The sequence below is a fragment of the Malaya genurostris genome, chromosome 1, assembly GCF_030247185.1.
Source record: "Malaya genurostris strain Urasoe2022 chromosome 1, Malgen_1.1, whole genome shotgun sequence".
In the NCBI taxonomy this organism is placed as follows: domain Eukaryota; kingdom Metazoa; phylum Arthropoda; class Insecta; order Diptera; family Culicidae; genus Malaya; species Malaya genurostris.
The window spans coordinates 82630390-82638338 of record NC_080570.1 but is presented as its reverse complement, the minus strand read 5'-3'; the positions used below and the strand labels follow the sequence as shown (position 1 = coordinate 82638338).

Below are 7949 nucleotides of genomic sequence, written 5' to 3'. Positions count from 1 at the left end.
TCTGAATTTCAGACTTGCAGTTTTGTTTAGTTATCTGTGTTCTCATCTCACCAGAAACGAAAAGTGCATCTCACTAGAAACGAAAAGTGCATCTCACCAGAAACGAAAAGTGCATCTCACCAGAAACGAAAAGTGCATCTCACTAGAAACGAAAAGTGCATCTCACCAGAAACGAAAGGTGCTTCTCACTAGAAACGAAAAAATGCATCTCACCAGAAGAAAACAAGTCAATCAATTAACTTCTGCTATAAATAGATTAAGGTAAAAACTGAACGAAAAGTGTAAAAAGTTCCGGTATTATATTGATCCAAAGAATCATTTCAAGAGTGTAGCCAAATAGAAGTGCTCCGAGGCTCCGTTCAAAAGTCGGTTTTTTCAGCAATTCTAATACCTTTCTATAGAGAAAGGCAAAAACCCTTCTTAGTCCACTTAGTGGAATTTTCATTTGTCTTGGAAAATCACCATAGGGGGGGGGGTATCGGTCGACGAAATTTTCGAAATCGAAAAAATAATTTTGATGCCAAAAGTCTCAGAAAGTCAATTTTTTCGAAACAATTTTTTTTAAATAACACTAATTCTCGACGTTTCATGCAATTTTAAGATTTTTGGCATCAAACTTTAACCGCTAGGCAGCACCACTTACCCATGTCCGATTTAGCTCAAATTTTGCATGAGGACTTTTTCCGAGGTGCTTAAACTTTTGAACAGTAGCGCTTTACGAAATTAGAGGTGATCCCAAAATATTGGCACCCTTGTATACATTAGAGCGGTAAAAAACAACGTGTTTTGTCGGTTGCGTCACTATACCATTATATCTCCGAAACCAGAAGTCACTTGATCAATGGTCCGATAGTAGCTTTCAAACGAGCATAAATTTGTTAAAGTCGGTTCAGCCATCTCTGAGAAAATTAAGCGCGTTAAAATACAACGCGTTTTGTCGGTTACGTCATTTATACAATCATATCTTCGGAACCAAAAGTCACAGCCATTTGATTGTACTTGATCAATGGCCCGACAGTAGCTTTCAAACGAGCCCAAGTTTGTTAAAATCGGTTCAGCCATCTCTGAGAAAATTTAGCGCGTATAAATATCTTCGAAAAGTGCACACACACATACGTACACACACAGATATTTTCCGATCTCGTCGAACTGAGTCGAATGGTATATAACACTATGGGTCTCCGAGGCTCCGTTCAAAAGTCGGTTTTTTCAGCAATTCTAATACCTTTCTATGGAGAAAGGCAAAAACTCTTTCTAATTATATGGTTTTTTCTTGTCGTTCAAGTTTTATATTATGATAATTTGTGACACGAATTAGAGCCGACTTTTTTGAATTTATTTGATTGATTCGGGTAGTTCACACAAGCGCTTACGTCGCAAATTGGGTAACTTTTCATTATATATCCGAATCCGGAGTGAAAGTCAATTGAAATACGAAATTGTTCAACGAACCAAAAGAAACTTTCAAACAAGCCCAAGCTTGTCAAAATCAAATAGATAGAAAAAAAAATTTTATACAGGTGGGAGGTTAATATCAGAGACATAACTGGATGACGTGAATACGAATAAAACTGACATGCTTTTCCCACACATCCGAATATTGAGAATCCCTCGTACTAGTTGATTGATTGTGTGAATTTAGCAATCTTTCAGTATGCAGTATGATAAGCTCGTGGACGCATTGAGCGATCAGCCAGATATTGCCAAAGGCTTTGCAAAGTTCAATCGTCGGTTCAATGTTAAACCGTTTTGGGTGAATCTTGCCACAGATTTGAACAGTTTTGGGCCACCTACGAAAGATTATGCTGGCTGGAAAAAAGTAAAAACTATTTTAAAAATATCAAAACTATAGCAATATTTTTATTTAATTGAAATCATCAATTCTAGGTATGGTTTGACTGGAAATCAAATCTCAAAAGGAAAATGACACACAACAAAAAAGAACAGCAATCTACAGGAGACGGCCAAAATAAAATTATTGAGCGCTGGAAGAAAAAGTGATTTATTTGGTCGGACTAACAGCTGCTATCGAAGGTGTAGAGGATGCAGTTTCCTTTGGAATACCAATAACATCAGACGAAAAAAATAGTGCTATGCAAAAATTGCAATTTGGAGACAATCGAAAATCGTTCAGATGAAGCCATAGAATCGTTAGATGAAGACCCCCTGTTACTAACACCTCAAAAGAGACAAGTAACGAATAGTTTGAGCTTGCTAGAAAAGCACGTTGAACAGCAAGAGAAATTTCATTTGAACATGATTGATATTTTTCGAACACAATCGAAAAAAACTGGTGATAGCTTATTATACGAAGCAAGTTTTCAAAACACTATCTGAACTTAAAGAACTGAAGGCACAGAATCTACTCGAGCAAAAAAGACATAACCTAGCGATGGAAAAATCAGTTGTAAATAAAATATTTCTAATTCACTAAATATGGTGTAATTTTAACATTTGCTATTGTTTTTTCTGTCAATATCATGTGAAAAAGTTCTTATAAACCATCCAACTCAAATGAAGATTGTGTTTACATGTGAATGTGTGAAGTAGTTGAACCTGTTGTTGTTAAATTTTGCAATTCGAAATTAATTCGAATCGATCGATTTTTTAATTATTTTTATTTTCAGCTGTTTTCACATTATTACAAAATACATAACCTACTGTAAACTGTTGTCAAGATAAGTTAAGCAGAAATAAATTGTTGTGAGCCTACTAATGCCTGACCGTTGATATGCACTAGATCGTATAGCACGTATAGCACAATCATTTTGAGGAAGTGACAATTAAAAAAAAAATCGGAATATTTTTTTTAATGTTTCCAACGTTCGTATACGAATCTTTTTCCATTGTTCAACGGACAAATTTTTATGTTGATTTACCCGTTTGACTCGTTTACAAACGCAAGTACAAACGTTAACTGGTGACTTGTATCATTGTACATTCAAAAAAATATTGAAAATTGACATATTACAATGCAATGAATAAATGAGAATTGAAAAAAAAATGCTCTTATATCATTGGCTTAATTTATTTCGTACATAAACGGGGCAGGGAAGTACGTTCGATCATTTAAAGAGCAGTTTATAGCTTTTCGAATATCATATTCCTACTAGTAGAAGTTATCGTTAGTAGCATAGAATAATGTATGCGAATCAAGACCGATTGATTGGTCCACTTCAGGTAATGATACTGGAGAACTTGCAATTAACTGCACAGAAGGGATCTTCCACTCGAGGCAGTCGTTGAATCCATTTTAAATTTTCGTAATCAAATACCCATTTTGCAGTATGTTTTGTTTACATTTCTCAAATCTTCAATGTGCAGTAACCAAGGATGTGGTAACTGTTATTGCTGATTGCTTTCAAAGCTGAACTTTTGACACAGTTCATTAACCACAATCTTTTTCGCTCAATCATGGTTGCCGAAAAAAAGTTGAGAAAATCAACGAAAAGAATAATTTTTCTATGCAGCTTTCTTCAATATCTTCAAAACTGGCAACCCTGCTTACAAATTTGACAACGAGCAAAAAAGAAAAAACACAATCATATGATTGTGTTGTCGTTATAGACGTCAGAGTTCTGTCAGTACAGAGCAGTTCTGTATGGAATGTTCAAAACGACCTATGTAACATTGAGAGTTTCTCTTTGTTTACTTTCTCTTTCGATTATTGCGAAACATTCCTCCTTTTTTCGGTAATTTCTCCAGAGCAGATTAAAAGATGATAGCTTTAGTTATTATTATCGGTAAATAATTGGAGAGAAGGATTGCTAAGAGTGCCGTAATAATCAAAAGAGAAAGTAATCAAAGAGAATCTCTTATTATTACATAGGTCGTTTTGAACATTTTATACAGAGTTGCAGTTATAATCACACTTCTGATCCAGCACACTTTCATACTGTGCAGTTCGATTTGGTGGGAACTGTGCAATATTTGCAGCACTGATAGACACACGCAAAACCGCCCTATCTTGTCACCCGTGCTAATTCTACATCGTGTATCTATGCGTCTTGAAGCCAGAGTTGCCATTTTCAAATCTGTGTGTCAACTTGAAAAATCTGTATTGCATATTTTCGATCATAATCTGTGAAAATCTCTGAAAAACATTTGAAAGTCTGTCATTTTGTGAAACATTCAAAAAAAATTTGCAGAAATCTGTGAACTTTGATAAAATTTGTGTCCTGTGACACAGAATCTGTGTGACAAAATAGGTAAAAAAAATCTGTTGTTTTATAGCAAAAACTGTGAATATGGTAACTCTGCTTTAAGCTAAATAATGTCGGCAACAAGTAAGTATCTATTTAACGGGCAAATGTATTTAATAATGATCGATTGTATTCATAATTTCAGGTGAAAGTTCTTTTATCACTCCTTTTTCACAGATGCTTTATCTTTCCGATTCTGAAAATACTGAATATGCGGCTCTGACACAAAAGGAAAAGAATGATAAAGTGTCAAAGATTGATTTAACAGTTTTATCTCCATCCAACAGTAAACAAGCTAAGAAACACATCGACCATTACAATGAAGAACAATCTTTTGAGAAAATATTCTGTGTACAATCTAACGGATGTATAAACTGTACCCAGTCTACTGAACGAAATGAAGTTGAATCAATATTTTCGAAAAACAGTGTTTATTCGAATCCATCTACATGTCTCTTCCAAAAACCGTGTATTGGTGGAAAAATTCAATCGGTAGAAAATGATAATTATAACCATAAGAAGAAATCATTGCAAAATAGTATGAATACAAACGTAAATATATCAGCAAGAATCAACATAAATATAGTATTGTCTGAAACAAGCGAATCTGACGAACAAATTGAGTTAGATTCAAATAATAAACAAACATTCTATATTAACGAAGAAATGGAAAACATTCTGACGAATATCTATGGTAGGAAGTGGCGGACATTTAGAATGAAGAAATACTTATCTTGTCAGTAGCTAGTAAGTTGCATTACGCTCGTAATGAAATAGTATTTTGTAGTAGAACATGCTGATTAATCTGATAAAATATTAACGGTAAACATCGAAAATGATCTCATGTATTCTGAATACAATGAAACTAAAAAGGATTGATTTTTTGAATAAATAAAACCGTTCTAACGAAAATTTTCGGAACACGTTTCACTGTCAACTATAAAAACCGTTTTGCCTACGGAATTATAGAGTGATAAGCGGCCCTTACACGAGACACGCCCTTATTCTGAATAACGTCGTATCGTTTTTTCCCTCGTATTTCATTTGTATTCCTCATAACGCTACCAAAATTGATTCAGTGACGGTTGTCAAATCCAATTTGACAAAACAAAGTCACCTGTATCTAAGTTAGCCGAGCGTTTTCATCTTCTCACCTTTGCTGAAAATGTCAAAGATTTCAATGTGGAAAAATCCTGGTGGATACGGTTGTATCGTTTGAGTTGTATATCTGGCAGCGGTGAGGCAGTCGGTCACCAGAATGTCTGCCAGCCATATTTTTCCAGCTGGCAGCGTTTAGTCAGCCATCTGGCAGCCATGCGTATGCGGGTTGAAGCTTCAAATATTGCAACTGAACATTGAAACATTGAGAGAAGAGTTCATTAGGCTTTTTATCGTGACGACACAAATGAACAAGTATTCATCCTTGACAGTTCAGCGGTACTGTTTACAAACAAGCTTAAACAAAAATCGAAGAGCACATCTAAAACAATCATCTTTACACTTTGCAACTAGTCCCAACGAACCGTATTCAATCGTGAACAAATGTTTTAAAACTTTATTTAGGCGATACGGACCGTAAATGGTCTGATCCAATTTGTCAATAATCAAACAAAAGAAATTTCTGTTTACAAACAGTACTGCTGGACTGTCAAAAAGTGTTCATCCGATTGAGGTTAGCAGTGACGTTAAAAAACCTAATTGCACATATTTGACAGTTTCTTCTCTGGAGAGAAAGTATTAGATTTTTTATCGTGACGACACAAATGAACAAGTATTCATCCTTGACAGTTCAGCCGACGACACGACCAGAAACTCCAAAGAAAAATCGGATTAAAAAGTGTTCGTGATCGATTTACCACCAGTTACCATAAATATAGCGACCCCTTGAAAATGTCAAAAACTAACTATTCGAGCAACACTGTTTAAGTTACTATGAAATAGTTACCAAGGAGCACCAGAATAAATAAACAAACAGTTTGAAATAGTTGTGGAATAATTCCACCGATTTGAATTTTTGTATCTTTTTTCCTGGAAGAAAAAAATGGCCCCAGTACAACAAAAATGGGAGGTAATAAGAGCATAAATAAAGTAATATTGTATATTTTCATATCTTTTTGTAGTTTACGGAATTTATTGATATAGTTCTGATATGGGAATGGGTCATCCGTATTTTCATGAGCAATTATAGTTCAAATCGTAAGGATGCACTCTATTTAATAAACCAACAAGAACGACAGGCGATCGAAAACGGAAAAATTGAAATTCCCGATTTTAGTGGAAATCTGGCTTAATTCGCTAAGTCTTCCATGGTACGTAAATATTATACAGTCGTTAATTGAAGAGATGCAATCATATCCACAAATCGATTCAATATTTAATTTATATTTAATACAGATACAGAAGCAAATGAAAAACTATCGTAAGACATGTCCACTGAATACCAAACGAAATTAAGAATAAATTGAAGTTAAAATCACTTTCGACTTCACGAAGACGCTAGTGTTAATTTGGTGATATTCTTGAATTATTTACAAAATATATATATTTTTATGCTTTAATAACTTTTACTTTTTAATAAAAATTAAAGATGCAAATTGAATCAAAATTGAGCAAAAATGACTCAAAACTTTCTGAAAGAATAAACTTAATACCTGCCAGCGGGCCAACTACACTCAGTGGTTTCGTTTTAAGTGAGACTCTTGTTTTTGTTTACATTCCATATGTAGTTACCAAGGCTACTGGTAACTGTTTTTCAAAATCAATAATTTACCAACTTGTGTTGCCAGTTCCAACATTTTTTCAAGCGATTTCGTTTTGACATTACCAGTTACTGAGGGGTAGTTAAATTTGCGATACAGTTTTGATAGTCGAGTGGCAGGTCGTGTCGTCGGCTGAACCGACGACACGACCTGCCACTCGTCTATCAAAACTGTATCGTAAATTTAACTACCCCTCAGTAATTGGAAATGTCAAATCGAAAACGCTAGTGAATTTTTTTAAACTGGCAGCACAAGTTGATATATTTATTGATTTTGAATAACAGTCACCATAACCTTGGTTACTGCATATCGAAGGCAAGATGAATGTAAACAAAATAAATTTCAGATCGGTTATTATATTACGGAACATTTAAATGGATTTACCTGACTCGAGCGGAATGTAAAAATTGAGAAGTATGAGTTATGTCTTTTATAAAGCCAAGTTCAAAATTCAGGTCTTGACTTGAAACCGTCGTGTGAGAAGGAAGACATGGAAATGACCGACAACGAGCTGAGCGAGGCTAGTGCTCTGCGGTACCTGCATAACGTACGGTAAAATGATTTCATTGTGGAATTCCACTAGTAATCCTCGAATAGTGGCAATAAGGTGAAATCGACGACACGACCAGACACTCCGAAGAAAAATCGGAATAGAAAGTGTTCGTGAGCGATTTACCACCAGTTACCATAAATATAGCGACCCCTTGAAAATGACAAAAACTAACTATTCGAGCAACACTGATTAGGTTGCTATGAACTAGTTACCAAGGAGCACCAGAATACATAAACAAACAGTTTGAAATAGTTATGGAATAATTCCATATTTCATTATTAAAAATCTTTTACAAAAAATATCTTCCGTTCGAAAATTGTTTCTACACTAGAGCAACGACACAGATCCGCGACGTCGTTTACCAAAAGTTTGATGATGCATTAAAAAATAGATAATTTGGCATCGGTAGAACGATTCTTCGAAACTTTTCCTTTA

The 7949-nt window shown here is 34.7% G+C and overlaps 1 long non-coding RNA gene across 1 annotated transcript; it reads left to right on the top strand.

Moving 5' to 3' along the window:
* Positions 1-4236: 4236 nt before the first annotated feature.
* Positions 4237-5114, top strand: LOC131438848 (uncharacterized). The gene is made up of 2 exons (XR_009230998.1): positions 4237-4286; positions 4348-5114. It is a non-coding gene; the product is annotated as an uncharacterized LOC131438848 (long non-coding RNA).
* Positions 5115-7949: the final 2835 nt, after the last annotated feature.